The following is a 16,430-nucleotide window of genomic DNA, read 5'->3' as shown; positions in this document are numbered from 1 at the left end:
AGAACCACTGTTCAGCCATGCTCATATGTGGCTGCAGAGACTTTTATAGGGAACAAGCATGAAACTGCTACTTCAGGACACTATTCTTAAAAGCTCTTGGTTATGTTTTCCCTTTCAAGTCATTGGAAAGTACACTTGCTCTTTTTGTTGCTGTCCATAAAGGCAACATTTCAGATTTCATTGTCCTCTGTAGGAAAAGACAGTGAAACATAAACCCTTTTGGAAGTATTTCCATATACCTCCCCCCCCCCCCTTTTTTTTTTAACGAGGTCAGAGTTACTTGTGAATTTCCTGTTGCTTCAGATTTGCATTACAGTCAGCATTTTTAAAAGCTATTCTACAGTACAGAAGAGGAGATCTGACATCTCTTTGAGCTGATCGTCTTCTGGCTTCCAGTACATACTACAGTCTTGTGAGAAAGCAAATTACTGAAATAGGCTATTGTTAAGTTTTGCCTTTCAGCAGCAAATTAGGACCCCCATCCCATCCCTCTGTCACATCTGAAGTCACTCAAAAATGGTAAATGATTTTTCTGTTCCAGGTGTTTCAATTTCTTAGATTGGTGGAGCTTCCACCTGGAACTATATTCATAAGTTCAGGTGTAGAAGTTTGTTTCCCGTTGAGAGAACTGATTAATGTCAGCCCAAACGGGGATCTCTGTCTACAATGGTGGGAAGAAGAGAATTAACTTAGCCTTTAGTCAGTATAAGCTACTACAAAGAGTAGTGAGTAACAACAAGGCTGATGAGCTTGAAGAACTCAGTAAATTTTTTTGTAACCAGAACACATAGTCGGGGATGCTGTCCTGTCAAAAAGAATCGGTGACTTAAAAGAATTAATTAGTCCCTTAAAAAGAAAGGGGTTCTTAAGCTTGTGACAGGTTACTGCTGCTAAAACACAGGTAATGTTAGCTTTCTTGCTATGTGTCACTCAACTCAGATATATTTGGGCCAGTTATAACATTATTACATTTTACCCCCAAAAAACACATTTAGGATCAATCTTATTTGCTATGAGTGGTGTATTCTGAGAATTAGAAATTCCAGTCTTGTGTCTCTGCTTCCGAACTCTTTCTGGAGAATGGAATGAACCTGAGTGAATAAGGTTCTTTTCTAAAGTTTGTTCAGCCTTCATCAGAGGGGCTAGATAGGGTTCTGTGGAGATCCAGAATATAGGGAAAGACATTACAGACTTTTCCAACTTTTTCTCCTTTTCTTCTTTTTCTCCTCCTCCTTCTTCTCCATGTTCTGGAGAGGTCACCTTAAGTAAATTTACAGGGCATATTTAAGAAGATTGTCTTTTTCTGCTGAGATTGAGGAGAGGAAGGTCAATTTATGTTTTAAATATAACTTTTGTAGTTGTGAGCAGTAAACTTTGAGATGTCAAGGTATCATTTAAGAATAATTATTCTCTGTTGTAATTATCTAAATATAATTATTCCTAACATCTGCTGGCTTTTAAAGGTATAGAATAGTGTATTTTGTGGAGTCAAATAATTTAATCTATGTAGAGCACTGAGGTCTCTTCATGATCAGTCCATACAAATCTTCTATCTTTTCACTATACAATTAATTTGGACAAAATCACAGCAGCATTACTGCAATTGTTCTATTAGGGATTATATTATTAGCTGCTTCTAGAATTAATGGTGTTACATTAAGACTGAGACAAGATACATACGACATCTGTTTTGGGATATTGGAAAACAGTTCAATTTTAGTTACTAATCCAGGTAAAGATAAAAGAATGAGCTCCCTATTGAGCTGACACAAGTTCAGAATTCATTAGATTACAGACTTTCATGCTTTACATGGGATAGTAAAGGTAGAAAACCTGCAGTAGTTTTTCTATGCCTTATTAGCTGTCCTCACTGTTTAATGTATTTCAGGAAGTAGTAATTGTCAGTCACGTTGATTGGTTATAGAGGGTAAAGCTTCAAGTTCAGTTTTCTTTGTAGCAAATACAGAAAAAGCAACAGTGGGCTAAACATATTTGGTATTTTCTAGGGATGATGCTTCTGGAAAGCACATATATGTTACAGAATCCATATGGAGCAATCCTTAATAATGGTCATTTATGGTCAAGGAACTCCCATCAGCCAATAATTGCACCCAGTATAATTGACAAAAAGGGACTCTGATAAATAGTCACAGATATTTAGCTGATAAAATTTACAAGTATTAAACTGAATCTATCTTTCAAAAAGTAGTAGTACTGTTTTCCTGCATGTTTTAGGAAAATGAATTTTAAATCATAAATTTAATTTGTTTACTAGTGTCTACCTCTGCTATTTTTCACTATGAATGCTGGAAACTTGTTGAAATCTATTTACATAAGAGCTTACAGGCAAATGTAAAACATCAGGGACTTAGAACTTCTCAGGAATATCCCAGAAAGGCTGACTAATATTCTTTAATTTAGGGTTAAGAAAGAATGGAAAGCTGTATGCATTGTTTATTCAAACTACTTATTTTAATGGTAAATATGAATGGTAGTAAGGGAACTTGTTGTTCGTTTGTTTTGGTTTTCTTTCTTACTTGCTATCTCAACAATTTACCAGATGCAAATATCCCTGTCTTCCGGCCTGCAAGGAATTTAGATGAGATGCAGTAGAGCCCTGTTTTGTTAATAATGATAATGCAGTGGTGTAAAGTTGAAATCTAATCCTTTCAGGAGTGAATTTGTTTGTGCTTTTTTTCCCTAATGTTAGCTCAAGTGAGGTACATGAGAGAGATAGAAAATACAAATTTGATATATTCTTTGTTTGTATGTGTATTTTGCTATATACCTATACGTACTAGGTATGTTACACACAAATGGTTTTAAAGTGAGGAATACATCTGCTTCTCAACACAGAGAAACTAAATTTTTGCAAGCACAGGAAAAAACAAATCTATACCAACTAAAAGCAACGCAAACAGAAACTTAATGTAGCGTTGTTAAGGAACACACACATAGCTCATGGAAATAGGCTATATCATATCATACTTCAAAGTTTATCTTGTTTGCAACATTAGTATGTTAATATTCACTTGACAACTTTTAGTATTAAGAACTTTACATACACATTTTCGCTTAGAGAATCTAGGTACTTCAGCAGGTACACGTAACTGATAAATCTTTTTGTAGTTGTCAAAACAACTTTGTACTTCTTCTTTTACAACTAAAAGCACTTTGACAGTCTGAAACCTGGTATATCAATAGGGAAAGCAAACAGACTATTCATTTTAGTACCACATTTCACCGAGGGTTTTGACATTTTTGAAATATATCGCTTCAAAACACTGAGACAAAGATGATTAAAGGTTGTTACTGGCAAAAACTTTGTTGGTTATCAATGTTATTGATATCACACAATGACATCTTTGGATACTGGTAGAGTTTTGTTTGGAAACTAGGGTAGTTTGACCGTATGGACTCTATCTGCATGTCTCATTGTAGTTTGTGCACTAGTTTCTATGCCTCTAGGGCCTCCAAAAATAAATAAATAAATAACAATGCTAACCTAGTTGCTGCCTGGTGATTGTCATTGTTTGTAGTCTACCTGTCAGTTCCCAGTTTTGTTGATGTGTGGAACAGCATTGTCCTGATGCCTAAAGTCACTCATAATTAACTCGAACCAGAGATCCTGCCAGGGTAGGACTGGTTTAGAAAGACAAAATCGACTACAGTGACCTGATATTTTGCTTTTCAGCCCAGAAAACTTGTGATGTGTTTGGCCATAGTGTGCATTGTAATCAGAAATAGGAAAATTTGCACCACAATGCTTTATGATGCCAATTTCCCCAGTGCACTCATATGGCTTTTGGTTTGTGATTGTTTCTCAGTTTAACTGGATAATTTTTCTCCTTTCAAGCTGTTGAGAAATCACAGATGTTATTGGGAATGTCTTGCCAGACACCAAGAATAAATAGAAATATACATTTCTCCTCTTGCAGAGTTTCACAGCTGGTGAAAAGAGTACTCTCTGATACACCCTTGCAAAATAATATACAAAATAGAGGTGCTAGTCTTATATTTTTTTAATTGTGTTAATATTATGTTATTAAGGATAACGTTAATATTTAGTTTATTGTGCTAGGGAAAGAAACAAACTGATCAGCTCAAACACAAGATTTGTCTAACTGGACTCTGTGGTGTTATGGGTGAGACTTGAAAGTGTGTGTTCAGAGTGTACTGGAGTCTAGGAGCTCAATTTGTTGCAGAGGCAACTTCTTCATGCATATAGTATTGTTTTGCACAGTATTTAGGTTTAGATTAATTAATCTGGGACAGTTTAAAGCTTTCTCAAGTTTCCCTTGAAAGATGAGTCTTTCTTAGGCTAAAGTTCAGCCTTGAAGTTAAAGTTGATTTACTTCTATTCAGACATGAGTTTGTGAGTGAAAACTTTTCTAAATGTTAATGAGAATATAGCTGTGTTGCTTTGCATTTTTAAACACTTGTCTAATTTTGATATAGTTTTGTATTTCAGTGAAACCTTGGAACTTTTAGCTGAAAGATCATGAAATGGTGGAGTCTGGATATCTGTCTCATTGGCTTTCCATTTTTGTAACTCCAAGCCTTCTGTGTAGTATATAAATTGGACAGCATGCTGTGTGGTTTAAAAAGAAGGAAAAAAATATTATTCATGGAAAATTACTAATCAGCATTGAATATATTATTTGTTTTAAGAGAACTGTAATCAAAGATGCTCTGTGGAGAAGTAGGAAATGACTGTGAGCTGAAGCTCTCAATATGTAGGATGTTTGTCACACAAAATTATTTATCCCACTTTCTTTTGGCATGGACAAGTAACATCTATGCTGATTTGTCTGCTTACTCATTTTTGTTGTTACTATTGACAGGAAAAAAAAAAACAACAAACATAATACGAGAATGATTGATTGTGGAATGAAGCCATAGGCTAACTCATCCCATATAAACTAGTAACACAAATATTAATGGCAGCACATTTCACATGAGCTTGTTTTTTCAACAGACTTGTGTAGGCTCCTGAGACTGATCCTAACAGTAGTTCCAGACACAATCAATAATAATTTTTATTGCTTTTGCAAAGTGAATTTGAAAACTCTGAGACTAGGATATCTGGAGATGAGTTGCTTTAATCGTTCCACTGCCAAACTCTTGGCAGCACAATTATCTGGTATTAAATTAAGGCCTTTTCTAACCTATGGATATTTAAGACAAGTGAAGTGTCCTCAGCAGTGCTAGCCTATCCATGGTCATCCTAACATACTAACATTCTCCTTTGCTACTTCGAAGCTGCAGTATGTTAGCAATCTGTATGTTGACTTTATCATGACTATTTCATGATAACTGCCTGTCCAGGAAGAGTTATTTAATGGGTGGTGGTAAAAAATCAAGATTGACGCAGGCTTGTCTTACTAGAAATGGAAAGATTGTTCTCAGTGAAAAAAGGAAGGCAGTTTACATACCATGCTGCTTTTCAGGTGCCAAAATTGCTTATGTGGAAGTAAGCAATAATTTTCCTTTCTCTGTAGTTAATTGATAGGAAGCTCAGATATTCTTGCATCTCTAGATGGGTGACTATCCTTTTGCTAGAAGTACAATTCAGATAGTAAGAATACTTCTAAATAACTTAACACTTCAATCTTGCATAGTTTCTAATGGAAACATGTATTTCAATATGTGACTTCTTTATAAAGAAGTTTTCTATATTAGAGTTGAACAAACGTCAACAATACTGATGAACAACGGAATGGTTTTACAATGAGTTCCTGATGTGTAGGCCCTTTTTTGTTTTCCCTATCCAAATCCTTCTTTTCTGTAGGGAAGTTCTTGAAAGGTTGTTAATTTATATGGAGGAAAAGGATTATGTGCAAAACAGATGCTGTGTGCTTATAGCATCTTGTGGGAGTGAAAGTGAAGTGCCTAAGAAATCTGTACTTCATCTGAAAATATGTCTGAGTTTAAAATGTCTCCTAACATTATATAACACAAAAGCAAATTTCCCAATATTGGAGTCAGTAACGCTACAACCAATGAAGATTAGCTAAGGCTTTACCAGATTATATACTCAAACTTTAAGAGGATTTGTCAGTAGGGAATGTAGAGGGTTTCTCTGGTTTATTTTATTTATTTATTTATTTTTGGTGCTTTTTTTTCTTAATGTAGACGAGGCAAAATTTACCTTTGGAGAATAAATATGTTGAACTGAGAAAAATCTGAAATGTGCAAAATATTAGTTGTAATTTTTTATGATTATGGCTCAGATACAAGCCATGTGATTGTAGGTACTTTACACTCGGTACGGATTCTGTTGTTCCCACTGTTGCCTTAATATCCATCCCTTTGATGTTGCAATGAGACTTTTTTGTGTATTTTTCTTCTCTCAGCGAAGTCTTTTGTATGTACTGGAGTTTCAGTTCAAGAGACAACCAACCAATATTTTTCTATCGCATAAGGATGTAACTCTACATTTAAATTTATTGTAAAACATTATGCTCATCTGTAATTATATTACTTTAAAATAAAGCCTTCATCCGCTCTAAGATCTTTTGATGTCCCTTCCCTGCTGACTCTTTTTTTCTTGTTCCCACTTACATTAATGTGAAGAGACAGTTGAGTAAATGCACAATGAACTTCAAAACCTAGTAATTGTTTTTCAGAAAGAATGAAACTTGTGAATTAGATATGGATTGTAAAAGAACACCAGAGCTGATTAGTGTTCGTTCGGTTTGCCTGCTGGACCGTTCTGACACCTGTCTTCCAGCTTTCCCCATAAATGCCATTGCTGATCCCTCTGTACTGCCAGTCACATGACAGCCGGGGAGAACTTGTGGGTGGGAGTTAAAAGACTCCCAGTGAACCTTGTCAGGCTTAGCAATTCATGAAACTCGACATAAAAGGCAACGTTAAACAAAGATGAGTTGAATCCATTTACATGCAAACTGTAGTTATCTGTATAAAAAAAGCCGGGAACGGGTGAATGTTGAAGGGTGAATGTTTCTTTCTTTCTTTTAGGATGTGTAGATAATGAGTTGTGTAAGACTTAGAGGGGGGAAAATAAGCCAACTTTCAAGGCATTGAAAAATTGCTTTTTAGGAAAAATCCTTTTCATCCTAACCATCTGGTTGCATCTTGTTTACAGCACAGTGTGCCAGTTTGTGCTTATTAATCATGCTTACACAAGTATCTTAATTACTCCCCGTGTAGCTGCTCTGTTTTGAACTCAGAAGTTGACCTTTCTCTTTTTATTCCTTTAAACCATTAATCATACATAATCAACGCCAATGGGGCAGAGCCATGGAGAAGGCTACCCAGGTTCCAAAAGCGCATGCTAGTCTTGAGAAACCATGTATTTGAGAGTGACTGCATTGCTATCAGTCAGGCATATCTTAATTAATGATGGCTTTGTGTGCATTCGTACCTACACTCCTGTAACCCAGTTCTGTTCTCCCCTTTTGCTTCCATCTATTAAGGTAACAGTTGCTTCCCTAATTTATGATACTGAAGACTTAAAAAAAAAAAAAAAAAAAAAAAAAGTCTCTATTGTAAAAACTTCAGAGGTGACTGAAAAAGGGCCTAGTTCTTTTGGCTATGTTCTGTGGTTGTTTCTGTAATTCAATTTTGGGAGGATGTAGAGTGGCCAAAAAAGTTTCTAGGATATATCTTCAAGGATAAATAACTGTCTCAAGAGTGTGAATTCCTCAAAAATTACAGGAGTAACAAGCTAATTTCTCTTCTTCCCTGCCTTTCTCATTTAATAATAATAATAAAGTTTGAAATAAGTGTATAAAACTGAAAGAGTGGGCCTAGAATTTCAGAAACAGCATTCTACTTTGTAGTATTCCAGGCAAATTATAGTGTACACAAGTAATGATGCCTGCCCTGAAACTCTTCACCATGATGAAAATTTCATCAGTATTCTAAAAAGAGGGAACTATCCAGCCTACTCATTCAGTCAGCTTACATGTTTATATACCGAAAAGATTTGCAAGTATGACTTGCATTTTCTCTCTACTCGTGTTGGATTTTTGTTGCTTTTGCCATAAATACTGTATTTGGAATTTATGTCATCTATTCTCAGTTGTACTTACTGGAGATGTGATTTCTCTTGCAGAAGCTTTAACCACAGTTAAGGCTTTCTTAAAAGCCTTATGATTATGCTATCATAATAAACAGTTTGTTTATTTTTATTGCTGCTATGAAAAAAAAAATATTTCCAAACAAAGCACAACAGGAACAGAAAAAGATGAAAAATCTGTATCAGAAAATTTACATCATGAGAATTATTAATATTTAATTCAGGTAAAAGCTTTGCCATTCCACATGCAGAAAAAATGCACAGTTGTCTCTTCTTATGTTAAAAACTACTTGTTCATATGCTGACTCCACTATGGACTGTTGCATCCAGTCGAGTGCGTATTCCATTTCCATCAGACTTTTTCCTTGATTTGAGCTGAAAACTTTAGTCTTTGATAGAAGCTCTGTATAGACTTCCTGCATAGCTTGTGTGTCAGCTTGGTGTGCTTGCACTTTTGATGGTTTTGAGTACTAGAAGGTTCTTGAATGTTGTAAAGCAGTTTAAGTACAAACAAATTTTCTTGGTTTCATCTAACAAAATTATATTCAGAACCTAAGCTGAAACATTTATATCCTGTATAGGAGAACTCCTGCTAAACTATAGATAAGTCTCCACTCCCTTATGGGCAGCTAGAGACAGTGTTTCCAAGGACATATTGTGGGTTGCTGTAAAACAGAAGGATTTTCCTTGTGAGATTTGGCATTGATAAAATGGGTCTGAGGAGCAGGGTGAATAGGAGATTTTTTTTAAACTTTTTTTATTATTATTATTATTATTATTATTATTTTTCCTGATATGTCAAATAGAACCAGAGTAAAAACCATCATCGGATTACTTTTGGCAATTCTACTTAGTGCTGAAATAAGGAGAGGAGGCTGTTAATTTGTGACAAGATAGAAGACTTTTGGTGCCTCTGAACCATGTGATACTCAAAGCGCAGATGTGAGCCATGGTGATAACTCTGTGGTGGTGGCACATCAAGTTCATCTCAGTCAGAAGGGGCCCACACTGATGACTTTTCCTTGCTGGCTCATAGCCTGAAGGCAAAAGGTGTCTCACTGGTAGTGTTGCCTGACTGACCAAGTGTAGCTATCCTATCCAGAAGGCAGTTCTCCAGGAGTTAGTGTTCCACGTAGCAGTTGATGTGAGTAACGCCAGGCCTGTGCTGTGCTGTGCCACACATATGGTGTAGCCGTCAGTCCCTGCTCATGCATGTGTGCCTCGGTTGCGGGCTGAAGGCCAGCAGTGCATTGCAGTGGGGAGGTTGCCTGCAGCCCTGCTTGGTTATGCTGTCTTTGTTGGCCTTGCCTTTGTCTAAAGCTGCCACAACAAGTTCTCATGTGAATATCCTGTTTATTTGTAAGGAGAAATGATGAAAAGAATTGTTTTCTTTGAAGAAAATCCTACAGGAGTTTGAGGGAAGGAAACAGGGCAACCTTTCCAGGACTGGGATCTGCACGGTGTGAGGCCTGCTGTGTGCTGCACGGCTCCCAGCATCTGAGGGGACAAAGATTATCTGTATGACCTCATTTCTCCCGATAGTGTTAGCTCCAACAAATAGCATTTGAGAGGTGATTTACAGAGCTTGTGTCTTTCTTCCTGGGATGATAACAAACCAGCACCTCCAGGTCTAATCCAAAGTAGCTCATTAATGTTCCTGTCCTGCCTGGACATATTCAACTGACTGCTACTTTCTTTGTTCTTCACATTCTTTGTTTGCTTTGCGTATTCAAATTGTAAAAAGGCAGAGTGGGACTGATGGTGAAGTAAAGCTACCTTTCATCACAAGCAGTTTTCAGTACCAGAGTATTTTTCTGGTAGAAGCTGCCTTTCAGAATTCACAGTTGGCTCATAAGCCTGTTGACAGCTTTTAATTTTTGTGTAAGTTGAAAGGATGATGATGATGTTACAGAGAAGTTCTCCAGATTTGTAATAAATGAAGACAATATAGAAACAGTTGTTCCCATCAGTGCCTATTAAAATGTGGTGACCCGCTGTACCTTTCATTTTTTATCTTCATTTTCTCTCATTCTTTTGCTGTATTGATGATAACTTTGTTACATGGTCTTCATGTACTTTATTGTTTCTCCTCCTCCAGATTATTTTATAGCCTAATATTTTGAATTTATCTCCATATTCAGGAGATAAATGTTTCCTGAATGAAACACCACAGTTTTAATCACATGTTTCTAACTGAAATATTTTGTTTCTAATGGTCTTATCATTAAAGACAATGTGTTTCATTGGCCTCTTTCCCTTTCACTGCGTCTTAATTTATTTAACCTAATGTTCATGATTGTACGCTTGAATTTACATGCATGTGGTTCCTTCTCCTTAATTCTAATGTCACATTCTAATGGAAAGCTTTCTTATTGCATGTTTGTCCTCTTGGAGTTGAAATACATGGCTATCTCAAATGAATCTTCAGCGTTTGCTGTGAAGCTTTTCATTGATTTGTCTGTTGAGGTCACATCATGAGTCCACAGCAGGTCTAAAACAGGAGAATGTCTATGTGAAACCAATGTTAGAGAATTTTAATTATAGGTCAAAAAAAAAAACCTCAAGATGTACTATTTTTTGGAATATAGGTTGTTAGAAATTCGGTCTACTTGCTCAACTTAAAATTCTTGAACTTTCATCAGTGGTGACAGCATGTAGTTGTTGTTAGCTTTGGGACCTAAGGACAACCTTCACCTCAAAAGTTTTTTGCCTTTTTTTTTTTTTTTTTGTTTTGTTTTTTCCTTTTTCAAATGCAGTCATTTATGTATACATGGTAGATATATAAAAAAGTGGACTTCTACTTTATGCAGAAGGTTGGTTTTCCTACTGTAAAACCATATTTTGTTTTTGTTTTGGTGGAGGAAGGGTAAACAGAACTGTTTTCCTATTAATGTTTATTTCCTTTAGATTTAGTAGTTAAATAAACTAGCTGCTTCTATATTAATTTTTAAGCTTGATAGAAAAATGCAGTATTAGCTGTGGAGTCTAGATTGCCTGCATGTTTTGTTGCTTCTCTATAGAGAAACTTAAGCCTAGATTCTATAAAACTCACAGATACAGACTTGGAGGTGATGTTTTATATATCATCTTTTTGGCAGCAGTATTCACTAGAAATATTCCCTCTATCATCACTGACTGCTTGTTTCCGCTTCTGTGTCACTTCCTCAGCTGTACTAGCATATCTGGCAGGCAATGTGCAGTGCATGCAGGCCTGAAAAAAAATACTGGAAGGAAGGTGGAAAGACTGTAACATCTTAAACTGGTGTCATCACTGAAGACAGCATGCCCTCAAGCTGCAGCCTTCCTTCTGGAGGATTTATTGGTCTGCTGATGAGGTAGAAATACAGAGAGATGCTACTTAGTTTTTCATTCTCCCACAGTTTGGGGGCTTTGTAGTAGAAGTAGCCTTTGGATAGTTGAGTCCTGTTTGTTTATGGGTTTTCCATGTCATTCAAAACCCCTCAGTATTGTGTATCCATCTATGTAACGCATCTGTAGGACAGGATAGATGTAGAGATAACTGTTTAAAATGGAGTACAAAAATGTTGTTCTCTATGATCATGTTAGGACACACGTGTAAAAATTTATTCTCTTGCATTATAGCTATCATTTCATATTTTATATTGAAATGCAGATTGATCTGAAAATGTATTCCTAATTCACTCTAATTGAACTGCTCTGCTAATAAAACACAACTTCTCTAATGTTTTCTTCCATTCCTGTATTACTTTTTACCACTAAACACCGTAAATTCTTCTGGGGGTGGGAAGAAGCCTGTTATAGCCTGACTAGATAGGTGTGTCTTTTAAAGGAGTATGATTATGAAGAAAAGGATATTTTAACAGGCAGTCCAATGGATTTTTCTTATTTCTCTTTTTACTCCTCTTTCCCCTAGTATAGACATTAACTTGTTCATAATATGCATATTACATTTTTGCCTAGCAGATTTATGTACCCATTTGAATGCAGGAATTACTCCACCCAGAAATAAACAAAATCAGTCGCCCCCCCCCCGCCCCCAACAAACAAACAAAAACAACAACCAAACAACAAAAAAATCCTTCTCTGAGTTCTAAATTAGGGCTGACCAATATTTAGCAATGCCTTTTTTGACAGAGACCCTGACACTGTGTAGATTAGAATCACTTGGGTTTTTTATTGCCTCAGTTTCACTTGTGTTGGGTGATGTCTGTAAGGATCACACTGCTTTTTTCCTTTGAGATGATATAACTAAAAGGAATTTTTCAAAATGCTTTTAAATGAATTAATGATGCTACAGCGTAGAATTAATAGACGTGGTCAAATTAGTGCCATGCTTTACACAATGTTTTGTAAATGAGCCAGTTATACCTGTTTATATACTCTGAATCATTTTGTGGGTTATCTCAGATGTTGATCTGTCCTTGACATCACTTTGGTGCCTGAGCTAAACCCTTGGAGATGATAGCATTAGCGCAATGTCAGTTTTGTCATTTGGAAGCCTTCCTCAGTCAAATTGCAGTCTGAATAGAGTCCAATACAACAGTACCTAGATGTCTTTAAAACTTGGCTTTAACCTTCAAAGATTACTGAAGGATAACAGAATATATATATTTTTTTCATTCAAAAATCAATTTAAATATTGATATTTTTTTAAGGACAGCTTGAAAGTAGGGAATAAAGTAGCAAAGTGGTGCTATGGTTAACAATCTGAGCATGGTTCTTGATATATCTTATGTTCATCTCCTTATAATATGGTAGCTAATTTAAGTATTGCAGATGAAAGTCTTGCTAAGACTCAGCATTAAGCAGCACAACTTATAAATATATATATATATATATTTGGCACTTAGGATCAGTTAACATCAATACTTTCATTAAATTTATCTGTTTGTAGAATTAGGAAAATATTCTCTTCTTAATGAAATAGTACTACTGTATAAGTTTCTTATATCTTTCAGTGGAAAAATTGTGATATCCTTTCAGGAGAAGGAAAAAACTTGTAGTATAATGCTGAATAACCAAGCTGTAGTGTTCATTTTTAATAATCTGAAGTGGTTTTTATATCAAAGCTGCAGCCTACATTTTTCAGGCCATCAGATGAAAATTCTTAATTCTTTTTTTTTTGTTGTTGTTGTATTTTGATATTTAATAAGTTTTTTTTTTTTTTTTTTTTTTTTTTTTTTTTTGAGAAATACAGATAGTTGCTGTACAACCAACCCTGTCCCTAGAAATTAATGATGCCATTTTTGCTGGGGTACATACACTGAAATCAAGTGTGAAGGAGAAACCTATCTTCCTTCAGTCTCTTGTACCTGCCTCCATGTTGTTGGGAGTCCTGGTGTTTGTTAGAGGAACTCTGATTATATAAGTTGATAAAGTTTACTGCAGTGTGGATTTGTTTTAGTATGCTTCACCAATATGCATTTCATCTCATGGCTGACAACAGATGGACGTTTTTGTACCCTGTTGTACTGAACAAAATTTTCATCCTCCATGATTGTGCAAGTACTGCAGTGAAACTTTCTGAAGTAGTGGAAGAAATTCTACCGTACTTTGTGATCTCTTTCTGGTCATAAGCAGAATAAATTGGATTGTCTGTTTCTCACTCCCAAGGATATTTGCATTAAATAGAAGAATAGAAACGGGGAGGAAGGGGCAGGAAGGAAGAAGATTATTTAGCATGTTAATATTGAGCTATATTATTTCAGATGAAAAGTCTCATAGAAAATAACTCTTGTTTAAATCCTTTTTAAAACGAGAGATCTCAGTACATGAAATTATTATTTTTTTCCCCTCAGTATGGCTTGCAAAACACCATCACCCATCTTGGGTAGGTGGCCAGCATTTACCCACCCATTTGCAATATCCTAGTAACTTGTCAAATAAACTTCATGGGAAGCCTAACGGTTGCACACCATGGCATCAATTCTTGGTTTTATTCCATCCAACAATACAGCTAAAAAAACAAACAAACAAAACCCCACATATTAATCTAGAAGGTAAATAATGTAATCATTCACTATTGATGCATTGTTGGCTCTGCAAAATCTGTGAGCAGTTGTAACTTGCAGACAGCACGAATGACTTTGGTTAAACCGTGAAGTGCCTGGTACAAGTGAAGATTCTTTTTGACTGGTCTTTGCTGAATACAAACCACTTAAAAAAATTAAAGCACTAAAGGACAGTTGTATGCTTCATCTTGCCCCTTTACTCATTGTATTTTTTCTGGCAATCCTTCATTTGAGATGACCTTACCTATTGCTGGCTTTAAATTGTGCCTCTATGAGCACAATTAAAGGTCTACTAATGGTTGAATAAGAGACAGTAGGTACTATTTTGGTATATTCTATTTGGTGATATCAATTCTTGCCTCCTATCATCCACTGTGTAAATCACGACCATGTTGTTAAAAGTTAACTGTATGACACGCAATGGAAAGAAGGGAAATGGGACTAGGTAGAAAAGTGGTGCAAATTTTAAGCTGGTTATTTCATTGGTGATTATTGTATTTCTTTACAGCACTGCTTCTGTAGTTTGGTTTCTCTTTGTTGTGCTGAGTATTTATCTGTACTTTTATAGGTTTATCTTTAGGAATAAGAGCCATTAAAGAAAAGGAACCTCAAAAAAACTTAAGCTTTTGTTTTTTTTTTTTCCAGAAAATGTATTTTGTTTTCTGTTTTGGTAATGATATTTAAATACTAAAATATTTAGATTATTTTATAATAAACACTGGCTGTACTAAATGTTGACCTGATGTTCTAAAATATGTACTAGTTGGAGAAACTACCAGTTTCAGCTTTTACTGAAAGTCTATGGCAACCACAGACTGTTAAGAACACGGAAATGATAGGTTACAGAGCCTTTTCACCTCTAGGCTGTCTTCTCTAATACATATACCTACAGAATCGTAGTAATTAAAGGCTTTTTATGTTTTATGATTTCAGTTGCATAAGCTGAGTTTTAGCCTAATTGTTTAATGAACAGATGGAAAGTTTTCTTGATCTTAAGCCATTACGGTAGCCTGGCCACATTTGGAGTCTAAGCAGAAAGACCAGTTCACATTCTGTTTTGTGTAGCTGACGCTTCAGAAGTGTGTGACAGACATATATGATACATACTCGGTTGCCCCATCACTGGCCTGTCCTGGGAACAGAAAGCAATAATTTTTAGGTTGTTGAGTGATTTCCATTTGCTGTTAACCCAGCTGGGATCCTTCTCCCATTTCAGTACGAACAATCCACCTGCATTTAACTGATGCTGTTTCTTCAGCTCTTGCTAGTAGTAATAGAACAGGAACAAACTCAAGTAGAACTTAATGATAAATAAAAACATGTAAATTTGGTATCAGTTCACGTAATGATAAAAAAAAAAAACAAAAACACAAAAAACATTTTAATGAGTTTACAAAACAATGAGTTTGCCTTTTAACATGCAGAATTTTGATGTATCTGCTCTGTAGAGAGAATTGATCTGTTCTGAAAAATAACTGTGAACATATCAAGGTTCTTCAAGTAAGGTATTGTTAAAAACTTTTTTTTTGTGAATGAAAACATATAGTTACATAAACTTCTGGAAGAAAAAGCTGAATTTCTTCTTTTGATATTTATATTTTGCATATGTTTCCATATGCTTTCTGCTTTTCCCTTCGTTATTTGAGACATAGTTAAATACATAATTTTTGTAACTGAGATGACTTCAGGGATTCTTAAGTACTGACAGTTATTTAATGGGTGTGGTAATTCTTCTTAATGGGGTTACTTTCTTGTGATTTTGTAATGCTTCCTATTTGTCTGTGCCAATCTAGTTCTTTTAGGAAGCAATTTTCTGCTTTGAAGTGCTACCCTGGTCTTGTAGGCAACTATACGAAATACCCCATGATGGCTTCTGCTTGCGGGCCAGGTCTTATTCTAGAATAAGTGGTTCACTTCCCAGGCTGTCAGCACTGGGTAATGGACAACTTGCCTCTTCCTCTTTATAAGACTGGTACTGCTGAAGCAACAGCAGCTTCCTTCTCAACTTTGCCCTGAGGTAGAACCCCTGAAGAACGGTGTACTACCTTCTCCTGATTTCTGCTTCTTGACTTTAGGAGACAGGTGTTACATTTATTATTTTATTGATTGATTGATTGATTTTATCTATACAGAAACATAGCAATAGGTCACCTCCAAGTTCCGTATGCTGCTGAACTTGGACCCATCCGGACCCATCCCTTTCTGTGTCACTCAAATTAATGCCAGTAACTTTTACCCTGGGTAGGTATCCAGCTTCTCTGAAATTGATTGTTTTTACTTAAATGTTTGAATAATCTGTAAAGATTTTTTAGTGGTATGAAAGATTTAAATTGTGATTATGTTTACGAGTCTATTAGTCCTGGATTATTCAGATAGAGTTTAGCAGTTTA

The 16,430-nt window shown here is 35.7% G+C and overlaps 1 protein-coding gene across 9 annotated transcripts in view; it reads left to right on the top strand.

The window, feature by feature from the left end:
• The window catches only part of LRMDA (leucine rich melanocyte differentiation associated), a 694,799-nt gene that overhangs the window by 144,108 nt on the left and 534,261 nt on the right, over positions 1-16,430 (top strand). Inside the window, exon 1 of one of the 9 annotated variants that reach the window (XM_035329295.1) lies at positions 630-901. The exons of the other annotated variants lie outside the window; for them this stretch is intronic. The gene's annotated coding sequence lies outside the window, so the exon portion shown is untranslated. Of the gene's footprint in view, positions 1-629; positions 902-16,430 lie in introns of those variants that run through there. 9 annotated transcript variants of the gene reach the window in all.

The sequence above is a fragment of the Oxyura jamaicensis genome, chromosome 6, assembly GCF_011077185.1.
Source record: "Oxyura jamaicensis isolate SHBP4307 breed ruddy duck chromosome 6, BPBGC_Ojam_1.0, whole genome shotgun sequence".
Taxonomy (NCBI): Eukaryota; Metazoa; Chordata; class Aves; order Anseriformes; family Anatidae; genus Oxyura; species Oxyura jamaicensis.
The sequence above is the reverse complement of the archived record's forward strand: the minus strand, read 5'-3'. Positions and strand labels throughout refer to the sequence as shown.